The 13526-nt window shown below is 43.9% G+C and overlaps 1 protein-coding gene across 1 annotated transcript in view; it reads left to right on the top strand.

Annotated features, from left to right (window-relative positions):
• The first annotated feature begins 1050 nt into the window (after nt 1-1050).
• LOC147604619 (uncharacterized) overlaps nt 1051-13526 on the top strand; it is a 32738-nt gene continuing 20262 nt past the window's right edge. The window contains exon 1 of the mRNA XM_086794870.1: nt 1051-1067. The gene's annotated coding sequence lies outside the window, so the exon portion shown is untranslated. The remainder of the gene's footprint in view (nt 1068-13526) is intronic.

Below are 13526 nucleotides of genomic sequence, written 5' to 3'. Positions count from 1 at the left end.
TAGCTTTTAATAAAATATAAACATAAATATAAATTAAATAGAAAATATATATTTATATGTGTGTATACATGTGTGTGTGTTTTTATTTACATTTATACATTTATACATACATACATACATACATACACACATACATACACACAACTTATACATATGTGTGTGTGTGTTTCGATATGTGTATGATATATCTATCTATATATTTAAAAGTAGCCACAACTTATCACCCATCTCCGCACATAAAATTAATTAAATTATGTCGATGTTTGTATTTATATTTTTAAATACATGTATATATGTATAAGTATATGTGTCTATGTATAGGTATATGTATCTAAAACATAATATTGTATATACTATATATTTACTTATGTGTATGTGCCCGTGAGAGAGGAGAGAGAGAGAGAGAGAGAGAGAGAGAGAGAGAGAGCGCTTCTATGAGTGGGAGAGTATAAGAAGAGAGAGGGAGTGTGTGCATGTGTGTGTGTGTGTGTGAGAGAGAGAGAGAGAGAGAGAGAGAGAGAGAAGAAGAGAGAGAGAGAGCGGGTGTGTATATGTGTGTGCATGTGAGAGAGAGAGTTTCAACATTTGAGAGTGTGTGTACATGACAGAGAGAGGGAGAGGGTCATGTGCATGTGTGTGTGAGAGAGAGAGAGAGAGAGAGAGAGAGAGAGAGAGAGAGAGAGAGAAAGAGAGAGAGAGAGAGAGAGAGAAAGAGAGAGAGAAAGAGAAAGAGAGAGAGAGAGAGAGAGAGAGAGAGAGAGAGAGAGAGAGATGGTTGTAGAGAGGGAATAGTTCTTTTTGAAACCTTGCCCGCAGCAATGCGCGGTACAATACTAGTATAATACTAGTATAGAAATCAAGGTCCACACATTGGACACCATTAGACAAAACCTAGAACACCATTGGGCAACTTTTGCTATGTGGAGGAGAGGGAAAAGGAAGAAAAAGAGTTTCTATACACTACCACTGCTAGATCTACAGTGTATTTAACACCTTTCTTGTACATAATCATCCCTTCTCTGTATCATAATTATCCATCGATTTGCTGGCCTGTTGCGCAACAGCATGTCATATCAAATCTTGAATCATTTTCAAATAGTTTTAATCAACCTCAACCATCTGCAAATGGGGTTTTTATGTATATATATATATATATATATAATAAATTATATGGATTGATGGGTTGGAATTTTCCTGTCCTTTTCATCAGAGGCAAATCTGAAGCTCTCTTATTACCAATGGCTCTGATTTCTGCACCAAGGAAGTGTCTCATCTTGCTCTTAACAAATCACTAATCACCAGGGTTGGATGTCCTAATCTTGTCGACTCCGTAGTGAGTGAGACGGATCAGAGAACCATCCTAGCCTCCATCTCTCTGATGGATCCAGTTTTGCTCAACACAACAGTCCAGAGATACATGCGATGTAAGCTGGACTTGTAACCCATATGCCAATTTTATTCCATCAATTTTTCTCTGCTGTTTCCCCCCCCCCACCCCATTTTTGTGCTTTATCCATTGTTAATCCATGGTGCCACTTTAATTCGATCGGTTTTCATTTCTTTTCTTTCTACCCATTTCCACTGTCAATGCATTTCTTCTGTATTTTGATAATTCATCTGGACAAGGCATTGAATGATTGTGTATTCTTGATGTCTGATGTGACATCATGGAATGTGACCGAGCCCTTCGAGTCACTCCGAGATATATATGAGGCCTTTACACACATGCTACAACTCTATGCTTCTAATCCACCTGTGTCGGACAGACAATTTTGGAACATGGCCAATGATACCCTTACAAGCTCACATGTGCAACTTATCCAAGTGATGGACAACAAACAAGCCCTTGGCATCCAAGTCAATTGGACTAAATATGTTGAAAAGTGTTGCCCAATCTACTGCGATGTGGTGAAGGAAGCATCTCTTGAATCTAAGTTCTTCTCAACTTTAGCTCAAATAGGTGGCTTTGGTGCCCTTATGTTGCTTGTCATCAGGAAGATCATGTGGCCGTCCCTCCGTTTTCTCTATGGCTGGGAGACCTAGCGAGGTGCACCTCATCCAAGGTGTGGGTTGACATTTGAGGACAACATATGGTGGAGCTCAAGCTTATAGCTACTTTCCGCTCATCGTCAGGTTTTTGAGACAGGTGAAAATGTGTATGGATTTGTAAACTCCCTGAGAGAGCAAAGCCTTGATTGCTACCTTGCTATAAGCAAGATTGCTGGCTGTTGAAAAACATAAGAGTCCAAGTCCAATGAAGGGACATGTTCAATGTGCTCTACCATGAGGTTCAAGAAAGATTGATGCATGTACTTTTGGATGGACATTCTTTGTAGTACTTGCTTATTGCTCCAACACTTTACAAAGCCCTTCTTGTATAAACTATCATGCGAATGCTGGCACTTGGTGTATTTATTTCTATGTTAGAGTGATTGTGCTCATCTTTAAAGTTGAAATTATTTCTATGTTAGAGTGATTGTGCTCATCTTTAAAGTTGAAATTATTACTTGGCTCTTAGCATTGTCCCTATCAAGCCTACAAATTCAAGTCTACACATTGAACCTTACTTGCGCTAGTAGTGCCACCTTGCCTTATCTAGGATCCTACACTCATTTTAAAAGTTTCTCTTTTCAAAGAAAAATTTCAAGCAAGAAACTATTTATATTTTCTTTAAAGGGCAACCTCCCTCCCTCTCCCTCTCTCCCTCTCCCTCTCTCTCTCTCTCTCTCGCTCATGCGGTTATCCTAGACGGGCTCCCCCAGTACCACATGAGTGACTTACTTAGGTGATGTTGAGAGGCGTCCATGGATATTTTCATAGATTGATGTTTTAGATCAAGATTGGTTGGATATACATCACTCCATCTCTAGACATCATTGTATACATTTTGTTGTTTGTTGTGTTTTTTTTTTCCCATGATGATGAGATTTCATGAACATCATTGTACACTTTTTGTTCTCATAGACCCTTTGGGTCTTTCATAGGTGATTAATATAACTCAATCATTCTCTCTTTATGCATCAAGCTTTTAATCAAGAGGGCACTCACATCCCATCATTTGATCGCGTGCTTTGTTTGCTTGCTACAACGTTAAAAGGTGACCTCATCTTATCTCAAAAGTGCACATTACACTATTTCTTTATATGACATGCAATCATTCAAGATTATTTTTGACATCAATATCGAGATGTGCAACATTTCTGAGCCTCTTAGTCATCCTTGATCAATTCACAGTCTGTAGAATATTATGTCTGTTCGTTCAAACATGAATGCCAATGTTTCTTCATTTATACAAGAATACAATTTGTAAGATTCAATGGAAAATTCGATTGCTTATGACCAAATAAGATGGCAAATAAAATCCTAACAAAAACATATAGTTATATTTGACAACCCATTATTGAACATATGCATGGCTCACCACATAATTGCCTCTATCAATAGTTAGTTTCAAAGACCCAAGCTGATTCTTTTCCTATTGTAGTGACGAGAGGGCTGGCGTTTCAGAATTTAACTTTAGTATGATTAGCCTTTCTTGTGGGTAGTTGTTACTCTTTGAGGGCTCAATGGATCTTCCACTCCCATAAGAAGTTAAATTAAATAAGACCAAAGGCTAGGAGACTCTATACATGCTTGAATGACTTGCTATCGGGTGCAGGGATTAATACCAACCACCTCACATATTCTTTGAACCATAAAAAATAGCTATGCATCTTGAAGGCAAGCAAGAACATGGCAACCCTGGAAAAGCTGCCCACCATCACACAACCATTCCTCCAAAACACTAATTCTAAATGCATGCATTACACTCTTTAGAAGTTCAAATGTGTTATGATTTTGCAAGTAGGCCAGTCTGCATTATGCTATTGAAAGCTAAGCATGGATGCTAAGGCTTGCACATGTTTCCTGATATTTACCTCCAGCTTAAATTTAAATTGAGCAACTTGCACATAAGAAAGTTCATGAAAGCTTGCAATGGAGAACTTCTGAAAAATAACTTGGGAAGTTCTAGTGCATTGATAATTGAATCTTTAACTCCTCGACGAATATGATGATAATTCTCCCTAAGAAAAGAAGGCTAAGAGTTTTCTTACAACATGTATCTAAGATTGCCCCACTAAACAATTATTATTGTCTTTCATGTCCAAGCATAAAAATAGTTACTTTTCCTCGATGAGTAAACTAAAACATCTTTGCGAGATGATCTCTGGAAACTCCAAAAATCAAAGGGGGCAAAAGAGCATAGTTGTCAAAAGTTTGTTTTTTTTTAAATTTTTCGAGGAAAAAGATACTTCTATTAGTTAATAGAAAAACCAGCCACACGAAGGGCTATATACAACCATGAAGGGCTAGGTACAACCTTGCCTCCATGTGCGGGACAGGGAACAAATAATCAAAGGTGGAGAAAGATGCACTTCTCCTCCGGCTGGCTGGCCGCTCTATAAGGAGAAGACTATCTCATATAGGGGGAGGGGGGGAATAACCACACAGGTGGTCTATAATGCCAAGTGGGATCACCACCTCTATTTGTGAGAAATGGGTCAGGCCGCTAAAGCCTCAAGAAAGCTTCCTGCCGCTTCTGCATGCGGTTAGAGCCACCCTGTAACTTCCCCCACCCGCAGAGGGCATGGATGATGTTGAGACAAATGCTCCTGATGGACTCTGTAGTAGGCGGAGTGTGGGTCGCTCCATGGCTTCACTATATCTAGCTCTCCATGGCTTCACTATATCTAGCTCTCCATGGCTTCACTATATCTAGCTCTCCATGGCTTCGCTATATCTAGCTCTCCATATGTGCCAGGCTGCTGCAATGCTACTCCAAATCTCCCATCACTGGCATGAGCTGGTCTCTAGTGGTCAGTAGATGGGACTGGGATTGGGACTGGTACTGCTGAAATAAAAAGCTGAGAGACGTGAAGGGCTAGCCCTCCACCTTTGTCCTCATAATCCTTGATAACCTTAGGCTCTGTGGCCTAAGAAATAGTGCTTACGGGTCGAGGTCTTGTCCATCGTGAAGTTGCAGAGAATCTACTGCCAAACTTGCGGAGCCTTCGGGAAATCCCAAAGACAGTGTCGCTAAGACTCTAGAGGGCTACCGCACCTCGGACAAGCTGCTATGGTCGACCAGCAATGGCCAACCACGTGCCAACCACCAAGCTCCTGTGTGCCATCAACCAAAGAAAGAGGGTGATCTTTTGGGGCCAAAATTTATCCCAAAGCCTCTTCCAAAAATCTGAGAGAAAACGTTGTGAGAGGCCTTGTCATTACTAATGTACTGCTACTAGGTGCCATCAACCTCTAGCGTTTGGATCCTATGGCCTAGCTGCGCTGTGTGTATGCGAATAAGGGTGTATCCAGAGTCTCCTCCCGATCAGTAGGATCACGCCAAGTCCACTCCCTTGGGTCCCACTAGAGGCATGGGAGGGGCCGGATCTCCCAAATCCATAACCGCCATAGTCTCTCCATGGCCACCTTGGCCGGTGGGGGGTCTACGCGCCACTCATGTGCCTAAAATCCAATCACCCTCACCCTCTATAAGGTGCAACCACTGAAATCCTCCAAAGGGGACTTTGATCTCTCTAATTTGCCATCGGGAGGACCAATAGAAAAGTGGGCAAAACTGTAGCACGCATCCGCGCCATGGACTGCCAAGAGAATATCATGCCAAGGAAACACCCCAAGCCACTGTGGGGGGGGGTTGGGTCTGGGATAGGTGTCACTCCTGGGGAATAGCAAAGTTGATGTCGAGGCTAAGTCTATCTCTCCCCATGATCCCTACCAGGCCTCTCTCCCCTGAGCCTCTGGGGGCAGTTGTCTGTGTGAAAGCCAATCTCAATGCTCTCCATGATACATGAGGTCGGCCACTGGGTAAACGGATTAGGGGCTGTTGAAGACGCTCCTCTAATAAGGGCGCTGGAGCTAACTACCTAAGGGTCGACCTGAGGTGATCCCAAGTTCGGAGTAGGCTGGCTGTAAATCTGTCCTCAAAACTAGGCTAAATCCGCAGACCCACATCTCAGTGAAGATCCATCTAGCTAGCGACCCCCCAGGCTTGGGGTATGGGCTGAAATCCGGGCCAAGAGGAAGTCCTTTCAAGGCTCACCACTGGGGAAGGAGTCCTCTAACAATCAGCTTGCCTAGTAGGGCACGATTTTGAATGGTGGGGTCAATGATGCCAAGGTCCCCTCTACTTCGTGTGGCTGAATGATCAGTGTCCAGGCCACCTTGGCCCAGGTAGGCCTCCCATCACTACCAACCCACAAGTTGTTCCGGATCAACCATTGTACCTGACCAATGCATGCTCGTCGGGAGAAGGCCCAACAAGAACTAATGTACCACATGGTGGCAAGAAGGACCTGGTTCGCCATCACCACTTGACCAACTAAGGAGAGCCTTGCAGAGCTCCACAAAAAGCTTCTTCTGAATGCTTAGAAGAAGAGGGGCGAGCTGCTGCTCTGGAGAGATATCGATGCCCAACTAGCATCCCAAATAGCGGATTGGCGTGCCCCTCAGGATCCATTGGGAAGCCTCAACTGGGTGGCGAGTGTAGAGCAGCCTACCCAGAAACCACACGACTTGTGCCAGTTTATCTACACTCCTGATGCACGACAAAAGATCTCAATTATTGCAAAGAATCTCTGGAGATTCCTCACATTTTCAAATAGGTATGCTGCCGTGTCATTTGAAAACTCTAAGTCCAATAGCTCCTCTTGAGTATGGAGGGGGAGACACCATCCTTGGAGTCCCGCCTCCTGAGTGGAGAGGAAACTTTTCATGGCCTCAACGAATAGGAAAAGGTAAGGTGCCAGTGGACAGCCCTGCCCTACTACCGAGCGAGAAAGGGCGAATCTATCACCTTGTGCTCCTCCCTAAATGAAAGCCTGATTGTGAGTGGTTGAGTACAGTCTTGAAACTGGACCTCCCATGTGGACTTCTTCACCATCTCCAATGGCCTCCAGGTGCTAATTCTTATTTCTTAAACATGCATTAATAAAATCTTGAATCATTTTCAAATAGTTTTAATCAACCTCAACCATCTGTAAAACGGGGTTTTTTATATATATAAAATAAATTATATGGATTGATTGGTTGGAACTTTCCTGTCCTTTTCATCAGAGGCCAATCAGAAGCTCTCTTATTACCAATGGCTCTGATTTCTGCACCAAGGAAGTGTCTCATCTTGCTCTTAACAAATCACTAATCACTAGGGTTGGATGTCCTAATCTTGTCGACTCCATAGTGAGTGAGACGGATCAGAGAACCATCCTAACCTCCATCTCTCTAATGGATCCAGTTTTGCTCAACACAACAGTCCAAAGATACATGCAATGTAAGCTGTGAACTTGTAACCCATATGCCAATTTTATTCCATCAAATTTTCTCTGTTGTTTTTTCCCCCCCCCACCCCATTTTTGTGCTTTATCCATTGTTAATCCATGGTGCCACTTTAATTCGATCGGTTTTCATTTCTTTTTTTTCTACCCATTTCCATTGTCAATGTATTTATTCTGTATTTTGATAATTCATCTGGACACCCAATTCTTTGTCTAATAAAATTTTTGTATGAAAAATGTAGTAATCTACTGTGATGTGGTGAAGGAAGCATCTCTTGAATCTAAGTTCTTCTCAACTTTAGCTCAAATAGGTGGCTTTGGTGCCCTTATGTTGCTTGTCATCAGGAAGATCATGTGGTTGTCCCTCCGTTTTCTGTGTGGCTAGGAGAACTAGTGAGGTGCACCTCATCAAAGGTGTGGGTTGACATTTGAGGACAACATATGGTGGAGCTCAAGCTTATAGCTACTTTTCGCTCGTCGTCAGGTTTTTGATAGGTGAAAATGTGTATGGATTTGTAAACTCCCTGAGAGAGCAAAGCCTTGATTGCTACCTTGCTATAAGCAAGATTGCTGGTTGTTGAAAAACCTAGAGTCCAAGTCCAATGAAGGGACATGTTCAATGTGCTCGACCATGAGGTTCTAGAAAGATTGATGCATGTACTTTTGGATGGACATTCTTTGGAGTACCAGCTCATTGCTCCAACACTTTACAAAGCCCTTCTTGTATAAACTATCATGCGAGTGCTGGCACTTGGTGTATTTATTTCTATGTTAGAGTGATTGTGCTCATCTTTAAAGTTGAGATTATTACTTGGCTCTTAGCATTGTCCCTATCAAGCCTACAGATTCAAGTCTACACATTGAACCTTACTTGCGCTAGTAGTGCCACCTTGCCTTATCTAGGATCCTACACTCATTTTAAAAGTCTCTCTTTTAAAAGAAAGTTCATGAAAGCTTCCAATGGAGAACTTATAAAAAATAACTTGGGAAGTTCTAGTGCATTGATAATTGAATCTGTAACTCCTCATATATGATGATAATTCTCCCTAAGAAAAGAAGGCTAAGAGTTTTCTTACAACATGTATCTAAGATTGCCCCACTAACAACTGTTATTGTCTTTGACGTCCAAGCATAAGAATAGTTACTTTTCCTCAATGAGTAAACTAAAACATCTTTGCGAGAGGAAACTCTAGAAATAAAAGGGGGCAAAAGAGAATAGATGTCAAAAGTTTGTTTTTTTTTAAATTTTCGAGGAAAAAGATACTTCTATTAGTAAATAGAAAAACCAGCCATGAAGGGCTATATACAACCATGAAGGGCTAGGTACAACCTTGCCTCCATGTGTGAGGCGGGGAACAAATAATCAAAGGTGGAGAAAGATGCACTTCTCCTCCGGCTGCCCACTCTATAAGGAGAAGACTATCTCATATAGGGGGAGGGGGGGGAATAACCACACAGGTGGTCTATAATGCCAAGTGGGATCACCACCTCTATTTGTGAGAAATGGGCCAGGCCGCTTAAGCCTCAAGAAAGCTTCCCGCTGCTTCTGCATGCGGTTGGAGCCGCCCTCTAACTTCCCCCACTGATCGCAGAGGGCATGGATGATGTTGAGACAAATGCTCCTGATGGACTCTGTATGCGGAGTGTGGGTACCCTCGATGGCTTCACTATATCTAGCTCTCCATATGTGCCAGGCTGCAATGCTACTGCAAATCTCCCATCTCTGGCATGAGCCGGTCTCTAGTGGTCAGTAGATGGGACTGGGATTTGTACTACCGAAATACAAAGCTGAGAGACGTGAAGGGCTAGCCCTCCACCTTTCTTCTCATAATCCTTGATAACCTTAGGCTCTATGGCCTAAGAGACAATGCTTACGGGTCGAGGTCTTGTCCATCGTGAAGTTGCAGAGAATCCGTTGCCAAACTTGCGAAGCCTTTGGGAAATCCCAAAGACAGTGTCGATGAGACTCTTGAGGGCTGTCGCACCTCGGACAAGCTGCTATGCTCGACCACCAATGATGACTAACCACGTGCCAACCGCCAAGCTCCTGTGTGCCATCAACCAAAGAAAGAGGGTGATCTTTTGGGGTCAAAAACTGTCCCAAAGCCTCTTCCAAAAATTTGAGAAAATGCTATGGGAGGCTTTGTCATTGCTAATGTACTACTACTAGGCGCCATCAACCTCTAGCATCTGGATCCTGCGGCCTAGCTGCGCTGTGTATGCGAAAAAGTGTGTATCCAGAGTCTCCTCCCGATCAGTAGGATCATGCCAAGTCCACTCCCCTAGGTCCCACTAGAGGCATGGGAGGGGCTGGATCTCTCAAATCCATAACTGCCATAGTCTCTCCATGGCCAACTTGGCCGATGGGGGGTCTATGCGCCACTCATGTGCCTAAAATCCAATCACCCTCACCCTCTAAAGGTGCAACCACTGAAATCCTCCAAAGGGGACTTTGATCTCTCTAATTTGCCATCAGAACCAATAGAAAAAGTGAGCAAACCGTAGCCCTCATCCGCGCCATGGACTGCCAAGAGAATATCATGCCAAGTAAACACCCCAAGCCACTGTGGGGGGGGTTGGGTTTGGGATAGGTGTCAGCCACTCCTGGGGAATAGTAGAGTCAATGTCAAGGCTGAGTCTCTCTCCCCTTGATCCCTACCAGGCCTCTCTCCTGAGCCTCTGGGGGCAGTTGTTTGTGTGCAAGCCAATCTCATTACTCCCCATGATACATGAGGTCGGCCCCGCAACATATGGCCACTGGGGTAAACGGATCAGGGGCTGTTGAAGACGCTCCTCTAAGGGCGCTAGAGCTAACTACCTAAGGGCCTGAGGTGATCCCAATCTCGGAGTAGGATGGCTGTAAATCTGTGCTCAAAAGCTGGGCTAAATCCGTGGACCCACATCTCAGTGAAGATCCATCTAGCCAGCGGCCCCCCAGGCTTGGGGTACGGGCGGAAATCTAGGCCAAGAGGAAGTCCTTTCAAGGCTCACCACCGGGAAGGAGTCCTCTAACAATTAGCTTGCCTAGTAGGGCACGACTTTGAATGGCGGGGTCAATTATACCGAGGCCCCCTTTGATTCGTGGCTGAATGTTCACTATTCATGCCACGTTGGCCCAGGCTTGGGGTACGGGCTGAAATCTAGGCCAAGAGGAAGTCCTTTCAAGGCTCACCACCGGGAAGGAGTCCTCTAACAATTAGCTTGCCTAGCAGGGCACGACTTTGAATGGCGGGGTCAATGATACCGAGGCCCCCTTTGATTCGTGGCTGAATGTTCACTATTCATGCCACGTTGGCCCAGGTAGGCCTCCCATCACTACCAACCCACAAGTTGTTCCGGATCAACCATTGTACTTGAACAGTGCATGCTCGGGAGAAGGCCTAACAAGAAGTTATGTACCACATGGTGGCAAGAAGGACCTGGTTCGCCACCACCACTTGACCAACTAAGGAGACCCTTGCAGAGCTCCACAAAAGCTTCTTCCGAATGCTTAGAAGAAGAGGGGCGAGCTACTGCCCTGGAGAGATATCGATGCCCACCTAGCATCCCAAATAGCGGATTGGCATGCCCCTTGGGATCCATTGGAAAGCCTCAACTGGGTGGTGAGTGCAGAGCCTACCCAGAAACCACAGGACTTGTGCCAGTTGATCTGCACTCCTGATGCACAACAAAAGATCTCAATCATTTTGCAAAGAATCTCTGGAGATTCCCCACATTTTCGGATAGGTATGCTGCCGTGTCATTTGAAAACTCTAAGTCCAGCAGCTCCTCTTGAGTATAGAGGGGGAGACACCATCCCACATTTTCGGATAGGTATGCTGCCGTGTCATTTGAAAACTCTAAGTCTAGCAACTCCTCTTGAGTATAGAGGGGGAGACACCATCCTTGGAGTCCCGTCTCTTGAGTGGAGAGGAAACTCTTGATGGCCTTGACAAATAGGAAAAGGTAAGGTGCCAGTGGAGAGCCCTGCCGTACCGAGCGAGAAAGGGCAAATCTATCACCTTGTGCTCCCTAATAAATGAAAGCCTGGAGTGGTTGAGTACAGTCCTGAAACACCATAGATCCAGTCCTCTGGAAACCCCATCGGTACCTTGTGCCCTTCAGAAAGCTCCAATCATCCCTATCATAAGCTTTCTCAAAGTCGAGGAGGAGCACTATGAGGTCCTGCCGCCGCAACTTGGCCAAAGTTGTCACCTCCCAGAAAGTGAAGATGATGTCCAAAATGCTTCGATCCTGAACAAAACTTGTCTGAGTGTCATGGATCAAGTCGGGGAGGAAAGGTTGAAGTCTCCGGCGTGATGGCCCTGGCCAAAAACTTGTAGGCGGTCCCAAGGAGGGTGATGGGCCTCCACTGCCGAATCTCCAATCTGTCACCACCCTCCTTAGGAATCAAATGAATCAAACCCTCCGAGAGTCTCTCTCGCATGGCGCCTGTAATCATAGTCTCATTGAAGGTTGCTCGAAGGCTGCCTACCATGAGATCCCAGTGGCGAAGGAAGGAGGAATGGGATAATAGGATGAGTACCTCACAACCACCCGCCGAGATATTGACCCCCTAGTAGTAGATAGTTTTCTTGCACACGAGTTTGAAGAGAAATGGAGAACGACATTTTATAAAGATGAAAGAAAGTGAAGGCATGTTACAAGGCGGCTGGGGGGGCGATGATTCCAAAACCTGCACAAGGGGAAGGTTTCTTTGAGTAAAAAATCCTACACTCTTTCCTCTGTCTATTTCGTAGGCAACAAAATTTTATGGTTTTAATGTTACGGTTTAATTTTGGTGTTGTATTGCAGACAACTAGTGCAAGTTAATTAGGACGAGAAATCGGATTGTTTGATAGAGGATAGGTTATACAGCATGGCAACTAGCTCGGCGCCGAATGACCACAAAACAAAGATTTTGGATATTTTGATTGCTGGCGATTTTGCAGAGGCTGAAGGATTCACAAATCCCTAAAAGTATGTAATAATTGCTTTCTCTATCTTCTTGATATTTACAAAGTACTCTATTTTGTTTGAATAACAATTTCAATGGCAACTCAGCAAATGCAAGTTTATTCAGGCATGCCTAATTTTTGTGCTACCATAGCACAATCTCCACATCCAGCATAAAGCTCTACTAACACTTGCCCTTGCTTTACATGACACCTCAACAGGCTATCCTACCAAAACTCATATCCATGCTGAGATCCACCTGCAAAGAAAACATCTCTCTTAATTCCACCAAAAAATGTAAGCCCCTTATTTTGGAGCACAAAAATGTTAACTCCATATTTCGCCATGATGTCCCATCCGGGCATCTACCCCAGTGCAAGGATCGATGATATAATCAGGTGAGAAAGATTGTGTATGGTTTTGTCCAACTATGCTCATGAAGGTAGCAACGACGACGAGGATATGTATCTGCACAAGAGTATGAGGTGATTTTTTATAGCAAAAAGTAATGCTCAATGGCAACCTTTATGGTTAGTGTTACTTACCTCTTGTCAAAAGGCCCTTCAGACCTACGTTGTACATTGCATATTTACCAAGGTGTCTAAGGAAAAGCCAGAGTGCTCGACATGAGCTATAATGGTTGCCACTTGATACAAAGTACCGATGACAATAATAGAGCCATTGTCATCTACGATGGTCTCACAAATTTGAAGAAATGCATGCTCCTCTCCATCTACATGGCATCAAAATGACATACACAAAAAACGTAAGCATAACATACATGCAACATATGCACAACAACGCATAAGGTCTTGATGAAGGGAAAATCATCTCATCACTCACATGTGCAGAGATTCCATGGTGCGACAATGTCATCAGGGTAGCCATAAACAGAACCTCATGTGGGACAACCTCACTACAATACAATCACACATTGTGCTTGTATTAACACTTTTAACAGTAAAGTTCATGTCTCCCACGTTAGCCGTCTACATCATATCAAAGACATGTTCTAGCTTCGGTGGTGGACACTCCTAGTTTAGAAGTGCAGGGCCTATCTTCAAAGGATCCCCAACAAATGCCATCATCTTTGTAGAATGATGTCATGCCACACCATGTTAAGTAGAGTTATACATCAATTGTCATTACAGGATATAAAAGACACACCTTTACAATCTTTTCACACATGGTCACAATTGATTATTACACCTGTTAACGTCGAGGCTTCTATAACAGTAGAGGAACTAGCACTTTGAT

Source organism: Cibotium barometz, chromosome 61, assembly GCF_041138505.1.
Source record: "Cibotium barometz isolate CiBa-2024 chromosome 61, ASM4113850v1, whole genome shotgun sequence".
NCBI lineage: Eukaryota > Viridiplantae > Streptophyta > Polypodiopsida > Cyatheales > Cibotiaceae > Cibotium > Cibotium barometz.
This window is presented reverse-complemented; position numbering and strand designations above follow the sequence as displayed.